The sequence below is a fragment of the Ixodes scapularis genome, unplaced genomic scaffold (assembly GCF_016920785.2).
Source record: "Ixodes scapularis isolate PalLabHiFi unplaced genomic scaffold, ASM1692078v2 PGA_scaffold4__175_contigs__length_147842914, whole genome shotgun sequence".
Taxonomy (NCBI): Eukaryota; Metazoa; Arthropoda; class Arachnida; order Ixodida; family Ixodidae; genus Ixodes; species Ixodes scapularis.
In genome coordinates this window covers 54,140,336-54,160,593 of record NW_024609879.1, presented here as the reverse complement: position 1 = coordinate 54,160,593, position 20,258 = coordinate 54,140,336, and positions in this window count along the sequence as shown.

The following is a 20,258-nucleotide window of genomic DNA, read 5'->3' as shown; positions in this document are numbered from 1 at the left end:
AGAAATTTAGAAATCGCACACGTATGAAGAAATTAGGGTGATTGTTGAAAAAAAAAATAACGAAATCCATTGCTCTGCAAAAAAAAAAAAAAAGCTAGGACTCTAATGGCTGCTGATTGAATCGCGAACTGGACAATTTCGTTTCTTTTTTCACGAAAGAAGTTCAGACACTTTTAAAAGAGAGTAGGCTTAATTTTCAAAGCACTGCTTCGCGGGAATGAAAAGTAGGCTCTGAGGGGCCGCTATTCAGGACGCAACGCCATTTCGACTTGTGGTAGATTATTTCGCAACATTGTGACACAACACCATGAAAGAAACTATGGCGAAATTCCTTTTTGGAACGACGACATCAACAATCCACATGCTATTTCGAAATCGCATCGTACGAAAAATCTGGGAACACGAAATAACCGAAAAACTAAGCCAAATCTTTTTGCGAAGTAGAAGCGGGCAGCGAAATGACGTAGTTTCTAACCGCGTTTTTCACTGCCTAATCCGGTTAGAATGGGATAAAGGGCCCCCTTGACGATGGCTTTGGAGTCCACAACTCTCCCCGCTGTCCCCTCTTTGAACTACAGGACACGAAACAGCCATTCACGCAGCTTGCAATGCGGGGGGACGGGATGGGTGGATTAGGTGGGAATCTGTCAGGGTCAAGCCGTCCGTGGATAACCTGAAGAAAAAGACTAGCTTTTCTGTACTTTTGTTTGAAAAGAGCACTATATCCCGCGGGTCTAGGAGAACTCGTCACAAGCCAACTCGTCGCAACCAACTCGTCATAGGTAAACTCGTCAAATAGGGCAAGTTGTCATAGGGCATCTCGTACACGGGGAAGTCGTAACAGAGGGCAACTGGGCGCTTGTCCACTTTGTCACAATTTACCTTTTTCGCCGATCTTGCGTTTGAAATTCGGCTTGGATAACTGATGCAAAATATTAATTAAGCTGGCGGCTTGAGAGCTCGTACGTATGTCGCGTGCTTTGCTCGCTTTCCGAAGCGATGAAAACGCACGTGCTGATCTGTAGATATCACACGCTGGGCCGTACCTGAGAAGGTGTATTGTCGGGGACAAGTAAAGAATGCGCATGTTAGCTTAGGCCGTGCTTTGGTTGGGTGTGCGCGCTCGTACTACCATGGGAAGCAAACTCATTAGCCACTCTGAAACATGAAAATATTGGGTTTAGGAGAACCAAATATTTTTATTTTTCATCTCAAGCCAACTCGCAAAGCAGGGCACGTTGTCATGGGTCATCTGAGGGTGGTTACTTTAACCTTGCAATGCTTTCTATCTCTACACGCCTAGTACACAGCGTTGGGGTATTCTCGGCTACACGTATACGAGTACCCTTCGCAAAGAAGCACGGCAGCGGCACGCTGGGTTTTAGCTAGCTCCATCTTACGAAATGCGGTTGTGCTATCTAAAGGTCCGCACATTTTGGCCCTATATATATACGTACTCGAAGCCGCCTCAAAGAAAAAAAAACTCTTTGAGGTAGAGATTGAGAACAAAGGAGACGCCCCAATAGACGAAACATAACTGCTACGCTCCTTAGCATCCTGGTGTGAATGTCTGCATGCCACAGAATGAGCCTTGTTATGTCATTGAGCAGTAAGTTCCGACCTAGCAAAGCTTCCAAAAAGGGCGTAATAACAAAGAGACGTCGAAAGTAAAGATGACACCGAAAAGCCAACCACAACCGCCTCCGTCAAAACAAACAAACGGAGAGGCCAAGTTTGAAGCTGAGACAAGTTCGATGCGACCACTTTTCTAATTGAAGCCACCCCCCCCCCCTTTCTAAAAAAAAAGGTCTGTGACGAACTTTTCAAGAACGAGAAGGTCACTGCGACCACTTTCCCTACTATGAGTTCACCTAGAACGAGATGCCCTCTGTGTCTAGTTCACCTAGGATAGGTTTCCCTATGACGACTTGACTGTGACGAGTGGGCCTGTTCCCATATCCCGACAGGGTTGCCAGGAGTTTGAACTCCAACCCGCCAAACGTCTACGAGATATAGCCCAAAAATAGCCAAATATCGATCCAGAAAAATAGCCCAAAAATAGCCAAAAAGACAAACAAACAAACTTATCATTTGAAACGTTTATTTTGAGCAGAAAGACACGTAATACATTTTTATCCCCCAAATGCCCCAGAAATGGCGTCCCTCGCACGTTCGGCAAACTTCCTGAAACGCTCGTACAAGCGCATGACAACATACCTTCCACTGTATTGGGACGCTACTATCGGGGCATGATGACCAGAATTACGTCACGGGAGAACTATGCAGAATTAAACACAAAGTGTAGGTGCAAGCCAATCAACAGAGAACCTAAAGAATGCGCAGAACAGGTGCTGTTAAGGCCGCAAAGAACCGCGCCGTGACTTGTTGAGATGGAGGAATAACAACAGATGCTTGCATTCGGACAAAACACGGAGGTAAACAAATGCACAAGGCGCGCAAAAAGAAGACGAATTTGTTTGCTGTCGCATACTTATCAGGGTTAAGGGACTGAAGCGCCCCCCAAGAGAAAGAGGACATGAAAGCCTGGTGCCAGGAGGCATTAGACTTCCTCCGGCAGTGACGGACACCTCCTTTTCGGACTGACACGTACCATCTCATATGACCTTTGTGTTAAACATTAATTACCGTTAATGACCTTGTTACTGTTGTGTTAAGTTCCTGTTACACTGCGGCACCACAGGCCTCAGGTACAGGCCAATGGCCTTTCTGTGGTGCTGCGACCCTCCAGGGTCGAATAAGGACTATCTATCTACTCTAAAAAACACATTTGAACCTATAAACCCAAGTGCTTTCAGGCATTTTGGTTCCAGCACAGGTCAGAAATTGCCCAATGCACAGGTCAGAAATAGCCCAATGCACAGGTCAGAAATAGCCCAATACTAGCCAAATAGCCAACTACCATTTTCTCCCGCCAACTGCAAATAAAACTAGCCCAATTTGGCTATTTATAGCCCAACCTGGCAACCCTAATTTCCCGCAGGCAGATGAGTGTGAAAGCTCCTCCCCACTGCCATCTGGATTCTGCAAATGTTCCTATAGGAGATGAAATTCTACTTCAATATCCTGTTAAATAAATTAACCAGTTTTTAGACCACCTGAGACTGGGTGGAAGCAACACGACGACGTCTCAAACACAGCTAACCACTTTATTCAGTTCTCAATCCTTTTATACATCCTGAATCCAAAATCGTCACCATAAAAAAAAAAAAAAAACACTCCAAACAAAGGCACCAAGGGGCACGTCTTGACTTCGCAGCCACAATTATCTTAAAAAAACAAAATAACGAGCCACTTTGAACTAACAAAAGCTACACACAGATCAAAACTTCGGCCGAAGGGAATATTCTTCGACCTCGCAGCCACTCTTATCTTCGCGAAAAACGAAGAAGCGAACCACACGGAACCGGCTGCAGTTCGAAGCCATCAACCTGTTACACCTTTTTTTTTCTTTTACGTGCGCATGCAAACGGATCAAGATTATGCCAAAGGAGGTACGTCTGACGAAAAACAAAAGACCAGTTCAATTCATACTCGCAGAAAAGCTTTTGCCCTATCACTAAGAAGCATAGACGCCTGGCTAATGCAATTGCCGATCGACCTCATTTTTACTGTCTCTTTTACAACCCTTTTGACGTCATTGACCTCTTTGCATACTACCATTGTACCGGACCACTCGGCTGAGCAGTTTCTGCATTCTTGTACATGTGTCGCAATTTCAGAATTAGTCGATCTTATTTTTACGTTTCTTTTGTGCTCCGTCAGACGATCGTTCAAGCATCTTGAGGTCTGCCCTATATTCCTAAAACCGCAAGTCATCGGTATGTCGTAAACTACACCAGTTTCACAAGGCACAGGCTTTTCCCTGTGGCCCTTTTGGCACCTTTTTTTTTTTCTCTTTGGAAGGGGGAGAGGTTGCCCAACCTAAAGTCCGAGCTGAAAACTACCTTAAAGGGCAACTCCGGTCCATACTTTGGGTTTCGGGATTATCACTCTTTTTAGTGCAGTCAGCGTCCCTGAATTGCAAGGTGTAATTTTTTTTCGCGGTGATGTGCATAGTTTTAAAGATATCGACGCCTCAAAGTTTTGTTTGGGGCGCGGCCGACAAAACCAAAACTAGCCGCTCAAGGCCCCGGCAATACTGAAAATCAGCCGCTATGTGAACGTGACGTCAGGATCGTTCTCGTTCAACGAGTACGCAGGCCGAGCGGCACCTATCTCTGTTCCGGTAGTCGTCTAAAGATAGGAGGTAAGCTGATTTTGTTTTAATTCTGTATACGTAGTAGTTATCCAGCATATGTAGCAAGAGTTAGTGCGTATCACAAAAGCTAGGGACTGGAAAGCCCGTGAACTCGTGCGGTTCCGTACTCGGCGGCCGCCGCTGTGCGTGCGCTATACCGTACTCGTCGCTTGTGTACCAAAAGCTAGCAACTGGAAAACGAGTGAACTCGTTCGGTGCCGTACTCGGCGGCTGTCGCCGTGTGTGCGGTCTTCCGCACTCGTCGTAGGCCTAAATTGTCATCGGGGCTCCGTGGATCGAGCGGCGTTGCTCTACGCCGCGCTGCCATTAACGTACAGTTACTGGGGGCCCTCTCAATTTCGTGCTGCGGGTCAGTCCGCGTTCTACTCGCGAAGCTTTGAGGCTCTCCGGCACGGGTCTCGGCGCCCGAGCACACGTGTGCTGGGTTGTACACGTCTGTTTTTTCGTTTTTCTTACCTCGGGCGCGTAAAAGCCGAAGTCCAAAGTCCACTCGTCGAACAGAGTTCACCCACACCTTCTCCAATTTCCGGTCCGTTGGAAACTTGTGAAAAAGTACCTCCGTGTCTGCGCAGCGGCTTGTTTGAGCAGACCACAGCGCTACAAGTTGCACTCGGCGTCTTTCGAGGAACATCGGGGCAGTCTTGGGCGCACCGAGTTGCTCGCTAAAACGAGTCTTGGAGTCCTCACAACCAAGTAAACAAAAGGCTATACCGAAGCTACTCGGGCTAGAGATAAAAGCAACGACTAAACACGCCAATCACAAGCTGAAGTAGCGGTGGTAACAGCTCAAAGAAGCGCATTCCGCGCAGCACCCGGACCGGAGGAAAAAAAAGAGAACGACACTGACGTCACGACCCAATGTTGCTTTAGCGATCGGCAACCCGCTGGCCGCCCGGTAAAGAGCAGCGGCTCGCGGCGGGTCGCATTTTTATTATCGGCATTAGTTGAGAATGCGGCGTCCCACGGACGTAATATTTTGGCTGGGGTCGTATTTTGTGTCACCACAGCGATACCAGTAATTGATTTCATCTTTAGTTTTGGCCGGAGTTGCCCTTTAACACGAAATTTTTTTGCACACGCTTTTATATTGTGTGACACTGCGTGAAGATACGGCATCACTGCGATCCTGTTCCTCGATTTTTCCTCCGCCTTTTCCTTTACCCGGTTCATTAAGGTCACTTCCCTCCCGATGAAATCTCCCTCGTAGCCTGCGTTCATCAATTGTTGCCACTGCCCCCTCACTACCCTAGCCACGAAATGAACACATGACCTGTTCAAAGCATTGGTGAACAGCGATCTAACGACACTCGCCTTTACAGTCTTAAGAGTGGCAGCTCTTCTTTGGGAGTACTGGTTTCGGGGCATCTTTTCCATGCTCCCAGCATAGGGTTTCACCCATATGAAGTTTTAGGTCCAAAAACTGTAACATATTATTTGTTGGTTTTTTCCACTGTGAATTTCAGTTCAGGAGCTGATGAGACTATTAGTGACTCTATCTTCTCCGCAATTCCACACTGAAAGGTGCATACCACAATGTCGTCGACATATCTCCTGCCTATACAGCTACCCGACGGCGTTTTTCCTAGTATTTCTCCCACGGCAGAATCAAGTGAGTTCAAGTATATCTCCGCCAAAGCTGGTGCCACCGATGAACCTATGCACACTCCATCTTTCTGCACAAATGTTTGCCCATCGTATTCAACCACCGTTGAACGAAGATACGAATCCAACACCCACGAATAATATGTTACAGTTTTTGGACCTAAAACTTTATGTGGGTGAAACCCTATGCTGGGAGTATGGAAAAGATGCCCCGAAACCAGTATTCCCAAACAAGAGCTTCCACTCTAAGACGGTAAAGGCGAGTGTCGTTAGATCGCTGTTCACCAATGCTTTGAACAGGTCATGTGTTCATTTCGTGGCTAGGGCAGTGAGGGGGCAGTGGCAACATTGATGAACGCAGGCTACGAGGGAGATTTCATAGGGAGGCAAGTGACCTTAATGAACCGGGAAAAGGAAAGGCGGAGGAAAAATCCAGGAACAGGATCCCAGTGATGCCGTATTTTCACATCGTGTCACACAATATAAAAGCGTGTGGAAAAAAAATAAATTAAAAATTGGTGTTAATGTAGTTTTCAGCTCGAAACTTTAAATTGGGCAACCTCACCCCGTTCCAAAGAGAGAAAAAAGGGTGCCAGAAGGGCCACAGGGAAAAGTCAGTGCCTTGTGAAACTGGTGTTGTTTACGACATACCGATGACTTGCGGTTTTAGGTATATAGGGCAGACCTCAAGATGCTTGAACGATCGTCTGACAGAGCACAAAAGAAACGTAAAGATAAGATCGACTAATTCTGAAATTGCGACACATGTACAAGAATGCAGAAACTGCTCAGCCGAGTGGTCCGGTACAATGGTAGTATGCAAAGAGGTCAATGACGTCAAAAGGGTTGTAAAAGAGACAGTAAAAATTAGGTCGATCGGCAGTTGCATAATCCAGGCGTCTATGCTTCTTCGTGATAGGCCAAAAGCTTTTCTCCGGGTATGAATTGAACAGGTCTCGTGTTTTTCGCCAGACGTACCTCCTTTGCCATGAGCTTGTTCCGTTTGTATGCGTACATAAAAAAAAAAATATCTAAAAAAAGGTGTAACAGGTTGATCGGTTCGAACTGCAGCCGGTTCCGCGTGGCTCGCTTCTCCGTTTTTTTGTAAAGATAAGAGTGGCTGCGAGGTAAAAAAATATTCCCCTCGGCAGTAGATTTTGATGTGTGGGTAGCTTTTGTTAGTTCAAAGTGGTTCGTTATTTTTTTTTATTTAAAGATTATTGTGGCTGCGAAGTCAAGACCTGTCCCCTTGGTGCCTTTGTTTGGAGTGTTTTTTTTTGTTTTATGGTGACGATTTTGGGTTTAGGATGTATAAAAGGAGGGAGAACTGAATAAAGTGGTTAGCTGTGTTTGAGACGTCGTCATGTTGCTTCCACCCAGTATCAGGTGGTCTAAAAAAATGGTAAACTTACACCAGCTCGCCTGCGCCCTAACTGTTTTTTTAAAATAATTTAACTACTTTTTTTTGTCTAACATGACTGGCACCCATGATTTAATTTTTTTTTTCAAGTATATCGCGCATTTAGTCAAAGCAAATTGTCGCGGCCGATAATATGGCATATCGCTTTACTTCGCCAGCCGCGGGACACCGACTGCATCAGCTCCGTCGAGCTGTATCGCGGAATAGTGACGCAAGTTTCGTAATGAACACGTCATTCTATCACGTCACAGGAGGGTTGTAATTCCGGCGGGTATCGCGCGGTTCGTTTCGGTATTGACTGATTTCCAGAACAAAATCTGACAATGAATAACTGAAAATTCGTGCTCTATCCACAAATAAATACCACACAAAAAACCGGGCTGTTTCTCTTTTTTTTTAACATTGATGCATCAATTTCTGCAATATAAAGATGTTCTTTGAGATATCTAGTTAAAATAATTATTTGTATTTAGGTAATTATTTATCTTTTAATTGCACTTTCAGAAGATAATGTAGGCCTGGCCATAGAACTCACTTGCGCAGGCCGCAATAATGTTACTATTACGTTAAAAAAAGTGTATTCAATAAATTAAAATCTATAACATATAAGAATACAAGCGACACCGCCCAGGAATGTTTCGGTTGGTATCGAAGTAATAAAATTATTTGTTTTGCCCGATGACTAAAGCTTATGACTGTCGCACTCACCAAAATCTCCTGGGATGCATTTATGCCGGACAAAACTTTCATAATCTAGATAGAATATTAGTTTCTTTTTATCAGTCTTTTAACTCTTATTCTTTTCTTTATATTAGATCAATATAATGGCCAAGTTCAAGTGTAAATCGGAAGCTATCCAAAGTCTTTCATCGAAAGCGCGTTTGGGACAGTGGACGTCGGGCTGTGCTTAGTCAAACCCAGCAACATAGGCAAACAACGCCACAAAACAACCTCGACTTTACAAGAGGAATTAACCCCAAAACTGAAGCATTCACGTACGGCGCTTTATCTTCTGTGGGCAGTTGTCAATCGAACAAGGGAACTATACCCGTCAAATGTTTCAATTATAAAAAAACACGCAACCACAATGGACCCCTTTCGAATGTATGCCCTCTGTTGGAAGTTGTAGAATCACTTAATCGATCAAACAAATACTTATTTATGGCAGGCACAAATGACACAGGATACCGCCCGACGCTACGAGACGATAGATGCACACACGCAGTGCCAAAATGGCAACGTCACGGCGCTAGTTGTCAGCCAGCGGGTAGATTATCATCGGCTAAATCAATCAAGCGCATGCGTTTGTGCCTGTGTTTTTTCTTCTAGTTTTAGATTCGCACGCACAGCGCTGCCTTTTGCTCCGCCATAGTGCACTGGTTGCGATCTTCTAACAATCGGCACGTCATTTTCGAAGGGGGCCTCTACGGTTATTTTTTTGCACCCGTCATTAGAAAGGTACAGTGGCCCTAATTCTAAATAATATCACGCGAGTGCCGACTGCCGGGCCGGCCAGCGCCGTGCCGCGGAGGGGCGCGGCGATACGGGAGAGATTACGCGCGTGCGCACAAAGCTCTTTTCCGCGCGAGTGTCGTCTGCTAGGCTATTCCGTTGACCGCACACAACCCCTGCTCCCTATCTGCTGGCAGAGCAAAGCGCCTCCAAGCAAAGATCTGAACAGCTCTTGGTTGCGTGATACTGCTCAAGCGTAACATAAACCGCTCGTCATTGGGCCACTCTTTGTGCCGCGCAAGACGGGTATCGCGCCAGTCCACGCTCCTCCAACTCAGACATTTGCTCTACTGACCTATAAAAGAAACAGAGAGAGAACGAGAAGTTGGCGTTGAATAAACAATGATGTCAGTCAGCGCCTTGCGCCTCTTTGCTACATAGCAGGGGCTGCGTGCGGTCAACGGAATAGCCTAGCAGACGACGCTCGCACCGGAAAGATCTTTGTGCGCACGCGCCTAATCTCTTTGTTAGCGCCTTAATTCTCCGCGACACGGTGCTAGCCGGCCCGGCGGTCGATGTTCGCGTGATATTATTACAAACGTGGGCCACTGTACGGCGCATCACCCTCTTCGCAACCCATCAAATACGTCCTCATTTGACTGGCGTGGGAAGATTGCTGCGGAAAGGTTTCGGGCATCAGTCATGCATACCGTGCACCTAGAATCCTGATTGAATTAATAACAGCCACCTGCGACGCAGTTGGCCGTGAAATGGCATTTCTTTGTAGCCCTGACCGTTATTTATTTATTTATTCTGCTCATTCTGCTTAATGTGCCCACAGACAGCTCGAGGCCTTATTAGTGCGCACATATTACAAACAATAAAAAAACAGATACAAAGAAACAAACAAGCAAGACGTAATTTAGAAAAGATAAAAGGAAATAAATAAAACTACGGAGAACAATGGAGAACAACAAAGGACAGATGTTTGTCAAGCGGCCAACAATGCTCTTCTAAAATTCAAAAGGGGTGAAAACAATTCTAAATTCCTCCTATCGCGATTATAAAGGAGCTGAAGGCATGTCATCGGGGACAGGACACAAACATTTTGCTGGTAGAAAAGAAATGAAAATCTGGTCCGCTTTTGGGGAACACTAAAAGAACTCGCACTGAAAAGTAAAGGTGCATCAATTGTAGCGTTCACTATCTTATACAAAAATGTCATGTCTCGCGCTGATCTGCTTTTATGCACGGGTACCAGGTCCAAGCAGATTAAGTATTCATAATCAAAATAAATGCGCCTCCCAATCCATCGATCGTAAACAAGACGCACGAGACGACACTGCACTTTTTCTAAAATACATGATTGAGTCGATCCAATGGTGTTCCATATGACTGAGCAGAACTCAAGTTGAGACAAAACAAGGGCGCGAAATGGATGAATCATGCTAGCGTAAGTACGAAAATTCCGCGTCATTCGGGAGATAACGCCCAGCACCCGATACGAATCATCCACAACTTTCGAAACATGCTCAGTAAACGAAAGGCGGGAATCAAACAACACTTTCAGGTCACGAATAGTATCGGACCTCGCGATAGCTAAACCTAACATGGTATATGGATACTCAGTGCAGCTTGTGTTACGGGTAAAGGAAACAACCTTGGTCTTACTGGGGTTAAGTACACATTTATTTTTTAAGCGCCAGTTTAGAACTGCATGAACATCGTCTTGCATCTTTAGACAATCAGTAGTTGAATGAATTTCTCGATAAATCTTAACATCGTCTGCAAACTGCAGCACCTTTGAATGATGCACACTCTTTACCAAATCATTCACAAAAATGTTGAATAACAACGGCCCCAGGTTGGACCCTTGAGACACTCCAGTACTTAAAACATATGAGGCAGAAAAACACCCTTCATACAGCACTCTGTGAGGTCTTCCGCAAAGATAACTAAACAACCCACTGCAAAACGAGCTAGTCATGCCCAACGCTGAACATTTGGCGAGTAACAACTTATGATCTACGAGATCAAAAGCTTTAGAGCAATCGAAATAAATAACATGAACTTGCCCACGGGACGTGATGTTAGGTAGAGTGTGTACCAAAAATGATACAAGGTTTGTTTCTACTGAACGCCCTTGAAAAAACCATGTTGGTTGAGACGGAGAGACGATTTAGAATGAAAATAAATGGGTGATTTCATCTCAACTCAGGCACGGATTTAGGGTCGAATTTTTAATTTTGACAAAAAAAATATATGTTTTGAAGCAATTCCTACTATAAAAGAAGACGCAAACGGTTATTTCGTCGGATTTTTTGTTCTCAAGTTATGGACCGTTGAAGCGGTCAAGGTGGAAATTGATGTTTTTCCAGCCTATCGGAGGTGCCATATTTCACCCCATCCCTTTTCCCTACTTTTTACGCTACATCAATATAACTTTTTGGGAACACTCTAGACATAGGCTTTTTCATGGTAATTAAGCGTCCAGGTGATAACATTATTAATGATTTTTTTTTATTTGTCAAACCGCCTCTCTGTGACGATATTTGACGAAGTTCAGCCAGCTGTGCTGTGTGATCTAATCAACATATTTTTATGATCTTTATACCACCGTAAAGCGCCAATTATGCTCTTTCTTTTGAGTATAATTTCAATATTTTGCCACAAGTATACATTGCGCTACATGTGCCTGAAAAACGAATAGTTCGAAAAACTAGCAAGTTTGGAGTCGATTTTCTAAAAAAACCCACTTTTTATTTTTTTCATTTTTTATTCACAGTTAGTTAATATAGTAGTCTATCAGGAACTACCAACAGAAATTGTAATATATTGTTTGTATGGCCGCTATTAAGACTCGAATCTCGTGCTATGAGCGTTTTGAATGGGACCTCGCACAGGCGCTCTGCTGAGCAGAATTTTGGCCTATATAAAGTTTTCTATTTATCATTAGCAGTTACCTAATATCCAACCATAAACACTAAAAAAAAATTTGAATAGTGCTCTTAAAAAAAAGTTACTTAGAAGTCCGTATTCACAAGTGCGAGCGCATCTTTTTCTCCCAATACGGGGGAATGCAGATCGTTAGAGAAGTCCTCTGAGGCCTTTTGCTTTCGGCTCCAAAATTTTACAGATGCCACCCTAGTCAGGCGGCGTGTATAGAATACTTTATCTTGAACATCACGCGGCTACCGCCTCTATCTTCGTCGGGGTCCTGGAGCCTCTAAGGATTATGCCTTTGGATGCGACCGACACGGAAACCCTGATTGTCGGGAGAACAGGCGTTTCGAGGTTAGAGTTTACGTCGCAAGCCCCCCTCTGTCTCTCCAAGCTCCCCTCCTCGTCCTTCTAACACAACCGTGCCACTAATCCGCGGGCACTAAAAGAGACGCCGCTGCTGCGTGGCACTCAGATTACGCGCGAGGCGGAGAGCGAATGTTTAAGTATGGATCGACGGGAAGATTGGGGACCCAAAGGAAGCCGAATCTTCGCACGTCGTCTAACTGATAATAGCGTTCTCGGTCCCTTTCTGGCTCTTGAATTCCTAAGCCACGGCGGAAAGCTGGTACTCATTCTAACTCCGTGCTGTCTGAGCTGGATGAACTTAAAACTGCTCCTGCTTTCAGAAAGCCAGAAGTGTTCGTTACTGCCATGGCTAATACATTATTCAGTTCAGACCGGAAAGTGTGCGCCGACTATTCAAGGAGACACAAGAGAAGAGTGTTTTACGGACGCCATTTTCGTCAAGTCTCGGAGCTAAACCTGAGTTTTCTTAAGCAAGTTCTACCGGCTGAAGACGCCCAGCGCGTAAGCCCTGGAGATGTTCTGTGCAATAACGCTACACAATGTTCTTGGGTCAGATTGAAGAACATAAGCGAGGACAGGAAATGTTGTCATCAAGCTCATCGTCATCATCCCTGAAACCAGCGGCCAGATCATTCGTTGACGAGGAAGCCCTGGTCCAAGGAGTGTCTGAAGCAATTGATGCTGCCGAAGTAAGTGTGACACCACTTAAACTCCCTTCTAGCGTGACTCCACGAAGTCGTACCGGCTATGTTAAGCGAAAACAATCCGAGATAACCGCGGACTTCAAAAAGAAAATTGGTCGTAAACTAAGTGACGTGTACGGAGAACCTACGGGCACAGACAAAGAAGATCTATGCTCCTCGTGCTCCGACTGGGTCAGCAATTTACGAGCAGCCTACGTCAAGAGCGCGTCGCAGCTAGAACGCTATCGCCTCTTAACTCTCTTTCCATCTAACCTCAAAAAGAAAGATATCCTGAAAGCAATTCCTGAAGTGACGAAGCATCCTTTGGATCAATCAAGAAAGCTGAAAAAAAATGGGGGTCTGGGCGTCACCTGACCCATACCAAGGACATGCTCTCAACGAAAACGATGTCGCTCTTGCGTTGACTTACTACACATCAGATGCAAAAGACTGCTCAAGACAAAGCCCGAACAAGAAGGATGTCGTAAGGCTTTTTATTGATGGTCAGGAAGTCTTCGTCACGAAGCGATTTATGACGAGATCTATTAGGGAAACCTACAAAGAATTCAAGGTGGCCAATCCCGAGTCAAAAATGGGCCTTACAAAATTTTATTCTCTTCGGCCCAAGTGGGTTAAGAAACAGCCTGTACATGAAGAGTGTGTGTGTGTATGCTGCGCCAACTTCATACTCTGTCTGACATCTCTGGCAAATGCGGCGGGGAAGACCATGACCTTTGAAGACATCCAGAAAATGTTTCTTTGTGAAAATCCTTCCCGAAACTGCTTCTTGCTGAGGTGTGAAGCCTGTTCGAACCGGAAGGACATCTCCCTCGAGATGCTAGGGATGAGCGCTGAAGATGAACTGGAGTTGGCACTGTGGGAATCTGGTGGCGAGTTGGTGAAAAAACATTTGGAGGCCACTGCTTTTCTTAACGAACTCAACAAGTGGACGAAGAAATACATACCCCACTATTATATTCGGCGCGCACAACAGAGAGCAATATGGCTTGAAAAAGCAAATGTGAAGCCACGTGTCGTAGTCCTCCACTTTGATTTCGCCGAAAACTGGAGTATTGTGCTCCAACGTGCAGTGCAGGGATACCACTGGAAAACCAAGATGGTGACAATCTTCACCTGCGTTGCGACGACCACGAAGGGAACACTAAGTTTCGGCGTCGTGAGTGACGATACCTGTCATGATTCTGCACACGCGCTCTTTGCGCTCACAATCATTGAAGACAGGCTCGAGGAACTCGTGCCCGTTTTTTTGGAGCTGATCTATGTTTCGGACGGCGCTCCAAGCCATTTCAAAAATCGGCACCAATTACACGAATTTCAGAAGAAGTTTGTCGTCAGCAGGTGGATATACTCGGCGTCAGGGCACGGCAAAAGCGCGTGCGATGGAGTGGGTGGTGTGCTGAAGCATCATGCGTCACTGCATAACTTGAAAACAACTGAGCTGAGCTCCATAACTAACGCGCGTACGTTCGTTGAAGCTCTCGGCCAGAAAATCAAGGGGATAACGCTTCTCTTCATCGACCAAGAGGAGCTGTCCCGTTATCGGGAGCTTAAAAGGAAGGAGTGGGAGAAGGTAACCCCATCGAAAGGCATCCAATCTTCTCATGTGTGGAGCAAAGCAATGGGGGAAGGGGGAGGTGATATGGTCCTAGAAAGAGTTTACAAAACCCCAGAATAGACAGAGCTAAATGGTGGGACCGTGAAAAGGCCGGACCGTTTCAACAGTGCCTCCATCCTTGTCCCCCTGTGAGTGCGCGCTGTGTGATCAGACGACGCGCCATAGACTTTGACACTGAACTGACTGCAATTTGGACAAAGCGAAAACTGGCTCAGAATCGCATCAATCTATTGTCTCGAAATGTGCTACGTCGAAAGATGACTATCCCTATCCCAGGTGTTTATCACTGTTTTTGTGTGAGCAGCGCCATGTATAGTATTGAAAAGGTACTGCGTCGTCTATCCGTAAACCAGACGGAATTTGGCGGTGTTCAATTCGTTTTAAAGTTTATATTTGTATTAACTTTGAGTGTATTTTATGTTAATTAGGAGTATATGAGACATTTGGTCAACACATTTTGATATATTTTATGCAATGAACATGTTTAGGCTACAACATGAAATAATACTTCCCTTCTCTGGTTACGTGTCGCATCTTGAGTTTAAAATTCCGAACTTTATATGTAATTGTCATATTTTCTTATGTCAAACAGATATGCAGTGCATATACATATGTGCGATTTAGTATCTGACGCTTAGCAAGTACGGTCTATTTTGTGCACATACGGGCTCTTTCGTAAAATAACGAGCATCTCGTGGCGTGTAAGGACGAGCACTTCGTGGCGTGTAAGTCTTCAAATGCGTTAGTCATGTGTTTAGGTTTCATTTCTATTTGCAGTGATTCATGCCAGGTTATATAGACTTTTCCCTCGTGACTTAAGTTTGTCCGTGAGTTTAGATGTTACGTACTTCTCCGTCAATACATAAGGCGAAGCTCACACACCTTTCAAATCACCCCAGTGGCAAGTAAATAAATGTTGTAAGGATAAATGTTGTTACTTCACTTGCTTTTACGCTCAGATATTGTGGTAAGTACTAACATTAAATAGAAAACTTTACATTGGCCAAAATTCTGCTCAGCAAAGCGCCTGTGCGAAGTCCCGTTCAAAACGCTCATAGCACGAGATTCGAGTCTTAATAGCGGCCATACAAACAATATATTACAATTTCTGTCGGTAGTTTCTGATAGACTACTATATTAACTAACTGTGAATAAAAAATGAAAAAAATAAAAAGCGGGTTTTTTTAGAAAATCGACTCCAAACTTGCTAGTTTTTCGAAATATTCGTTTTTCAGGCACATGTAGCGCAATATATACTTGCGGCAAAATATTGAAATTATACTCAAAAGAAAGAGCATAATTGGCGTTTTACGGTGATATAAAGATCATAAAAATATGTTGATTACATCACACAGCACAGCTTGCTGAACTTCGTCAAATATCGTCACAGAGAGGCGGTTTGACAAATAAAAAAAAAATCATTAAGAATGTTATGACCTGGAAGCTTAATTAGCATGGAAAAGCCTATGTCTAGAGTGTTCCCAAAAAGTTATATTGATGTAGCGTAAAAAGTAGGGAAAAGGGATGGAGTGAAATATGGCACCTCCGATAGGCTGGAAAAACATCCATTTCCACCTTGACCGCTTCAACGGTCCATAACTTGAGAACAAAAAATCCGACGAAATAACCGTTTGCGTCTTCTTTTATTATAGGAATTGCCCCAAAACATATATTTTTTTCGTCAAAATTAAAAATTCGACCATAAATCCGTGCCTGAGTTGAAATGAAATCACCCAAATATGCTTATACATTGCCTTTTCAAATACCTTAGAAAAAGAGCAAAGAAGAGAAATTGGTCTATTGTTATTAACACAGTCAGTGCGACCAGATTTATGTATAGGAACAACCACTGCATTCTTCCATCCTTGAGGAAATACATTGGCCTCTAAGGATCACTGTTCCGGAATGGGCATCCCCATTCCATTCCAATTCCATTCCGGGGAATTAGAGTTTTCCGTAATTCAATTCCTTTCAATTCTTAGGAATGGAGACACTGAGCCGATCCCCACTCCTGGAATGTCTAAATCGTTCCGATCCATTCCTTTAATTCCTAAACGTAAAAACTTGGCACTTGACAGCTACATTTTGTTGTCGGCATAAGCAGCATAAAGCTGACATTATCAAATGCAGAGACAATTGCAAAAAAAAAAAGCTAAATTCCTCAAAAAAGCATTGATTTTTACTAAGCGGACCGCTGGTGGCAGAAAGTGTTTATTTACAATGTACTGCAAACATTGAGAAAGCCCCTTGATATGTCAATGCTTGTTTAAGACATCGGTCTCGCGACCACGTCGCTCGCAACAAACAGCAAAACTTAATTCCACTCATTTTCTTTTCTTTTTTTAACTTTTTTTTTTGCATTTGACTTTTAAGACATACGCGGCCAGCGTGTTTGTTTGATAAGACCATACAAAATATCCAGTTCGTGCGTGACGCAGGAGTAAGCTATATTACTGTTTTCTTCAAATACAGCAATACGGCTAGTACACTGCTGGAAGCGACTCCATGCACAGCGGCAGAAGACATCCTCTGACAAAATGCAACCTCTGCGGCGCAGCACGAGGGACCGCATAGACCATGTCACGAAACTTGTTTTAAAACGCATAAGTTGACGCTTGCTTTACGAATCTCGATATTTCTTATCATATTCAATTCAATTTTTGGCTGGTTCGCCTGCCCTTTTCGACCCTTCGCATACTCATTCTCGTGTTTCCTCTTCAGACGGCGAATAAAGTTCGATGATATACGCCGACTGCACCGTGTACAGCTTCGTTGCACAACTTTAAGCGTGCAGTTTGTTTATTTTCTTCGCGACTAATGTAGAAAAATGTCTTCTACCATGCGATGACTCAATCTGTATTTATCTTGTCTTCTCGTCCGAATTGTGATGTTCCTCTTCGCGCCGATCGAATGGCGGGTTCAGGCAGCAGACGGTACCAACCGATTCATTCTTCTACCACGGTGTCGGTTGTTCGCGTAGTGGCGACGGGTCGGGAAGTCAGCGTTGACAAAGCTCTTCACATAAAGATACAATTAACGGGGTAATACCGCACCGTTCGAATTGACATTCCCCGTGTTTCTTCATTAACACCGTCCAACTGACTTCTCACCGCCTCAAATAGGGTCCAGGACAAGGAGCACGAATGCAGACCGGACAGCCGAGACGCGCGGAAGCCAAAACCTCAGTGGAAGCTAGCACCCAGCTCTCCTTCTCAGTTGCCTCACAGCAACGGTCGTACCTCGTCTGGCGCGGGACGGTCTTTCTGTAGGTATAGTTAGTTCGGTCACACCAAGAGCGGCGACGATAGTCTACTTTACCTTAGGATGGACCTCAACAGACAGCACGAGAGCCATCGAAACCAATCCAGTGCTTTCTGAGTGCTGCGTCACCCTGCAGTCCCGCTCACGGTACTGGATTGCCTAGGGTGACTCGTAGCGTCCGCAGCGGTCCATTGCAAGGTGAAACAAAGTATGCAGAGACTAAAGTCAAGGAAAATGAGCGGGAATCCGCTAGCTTGTCTTGTAACCCCAACCCATTAAAACATAAAACACAGAAAACAAGCATCGGAACACAGACCAAGTAATAGGCGGACATACAATACAAATGCAGTACAAAAAAACAAGCCTCGGAGCAAAGCCAAGAGGAGAAGAGGGAAGTGAATCTCGCTTTGGTTTTAATGCCGAAGCAAACCCACATTTTGCACTTCAAAGGAGTGCGCACGAATGAACGTGGAAGGCAAAAGGGTTGGCCGCCTGCTAAACAACGCACCTCGAACTATAAGAAAGCAATACCTGATCATCTTTCGACGGCAACAGAGTCAACGAGTTATCAAAGCTCTGCGTGTTATGAGTCACTTCCGCTCCCAGATCTCAGTCTGAGCGCGCGCGTACATTCTACAAACCGTCGCAACAACAACAAAAAAAGCATGACAAGAAGTACGATAACGAGTTGTGCATGGCGGTTTCTTTCTTTGCCGCTCCCTTTCCTTTTGCTTGGTGCTTGGTTTCTTGTTTCGCTCTCGTGTAACGCCATCGAAGTCCGACGCCTGCGCGTCCGTGAAAGGCGGTACGTTACCCCCCTTTCCCCCTTTGCTCTTGCTTTGACGCTTTTTTTTTTTTTTTTGTATTGCATTTTGTTGGCGTATAAGTCTGTTAGGGCTCCTCGCGTTCTAGCAGTTTCCCGCTCATTTTATTTCTGACTCGGATTAGCTGACCGTAAGCAATAAAAAAAAAGAACCGTGCTTATTCTTTTCCCATTCTATTCCGGGCAAAGGGCACCCAATTTTATTCCCATTCCATTCCCCTTCAACGTCCGCCATTCCATTCCCATTCCATTCCGGGGTCGTGAAAATGCTGAATGATTCCGGAATCATTCCAGCTCCGGATTGGCAACTCCGCAACACTGCTATGGATATGTTAAAAACATGCAGCAACACAGGGGAAAAAATATCCCTGCATTCCTTTACGATGAAAGCAGGAATTCCGTCCTCACCGCGTGACTTTTTTGAAGCCAGCTCATTTATTGCGGAAAGCACATCTTCAAGGGTAAGATTCGGAACTGCCAAGCTGCGACTAGATTCAAGAGGAGCATCGGTCATAACAGTGCACGGATTAATCAAGCTACCGACGCAAGAGAAGAACGTAGCAAAACGATCACAGACATCGGACGGCTCAGATGTATATCCTGAGTCGTCTTGCAATGCAATAGTTTTCGATGGACTAGATGTCCTCATGTACCTTGCGTAATTCCACAAAGCATTCGGATCGCGTTTTAAATTGCGTTCAACTGAATTTCGCCAGTTCTCCCGATCACGCCGTGTCAGCGGTTTGGCCACTCAACGATACTTTTTAAACAGACTCTGCCCTTTCTTTATGCGAAGATTTCCCGAGGGGCACCGAGCTTCAGATTATGCTGCTCTCGCGACACATGTCTTTTGTGCGATGAAACTGCATGTGGTGGCTACAGCTGCGGAACGAGGCTGGCCGTCTATGCTTGATCACCCAGGGTCTCCAGACTTGTTAAACACAAAGTTTACGCCGGTTTACGGAGGGCGCCGATTAGACTTCGGCGACAAAAGCCCGCGTGCCCGCGTCTCATGAGTTCAGCACACGAGACCACCTCGCTGGAACTCTGTGCGCGTAGAGCACGAGACGCTAGAAGCCCCCTCGTATCCACGACCGTCTGCCTTTTGTGAACGGAAGTAATGGCGGCGTCACGCATGCTCCAAACGCTTAGTGAGATCGGTCTATTTGGGATGAGTGTGTCCATCGCTTTTTTTAATATTTCTAATTTAACTTGCTTTGAAATATATATTATAAATACACTTTCTACAGACTACAATGTTAAGTATTTTGCTTCAACAAAAGCAATATAAAATATGTCCACTCAAATTGATAAAAAATAGACCGAAATCGCTCCTACCGCCATGCTGATTTTCGAAGAAATGCATGAGCATTTCGCTCAACGGTTATATATAACAAACACTGTTGGGAAGTACTTAAGTGGATGGTATTTAAAGTATACGGTGACCCAAGTAACCAGGCTCGATTTAAAATGGGCCGTAAAATTCGACGCGTGCGCGTAGCAATCTAAAGTTTTCGTCAAAGGTGAATTTCACAGGTGGTTTTTTTCTTTTAAAATTAGAAAACGTAGCTTTCTTTCTCTAAAAAATAGGGCCAAGAAACTTGCTAGGGTCTACGGCGGGCGGCGACGCAGACGACATAGTCCAGTTGTTATGTCGGGTTCGCGGAAACAAACACTCCGTGGCGTCAACATTTATTGCGAGCCAGACTAGCTCCAAAAACGGTCTGTGTCCGACTTGATGTTCCACACGCGCAGCAGCGCAGAACGTGATGGCGCATGCATCCCCGTTTGCC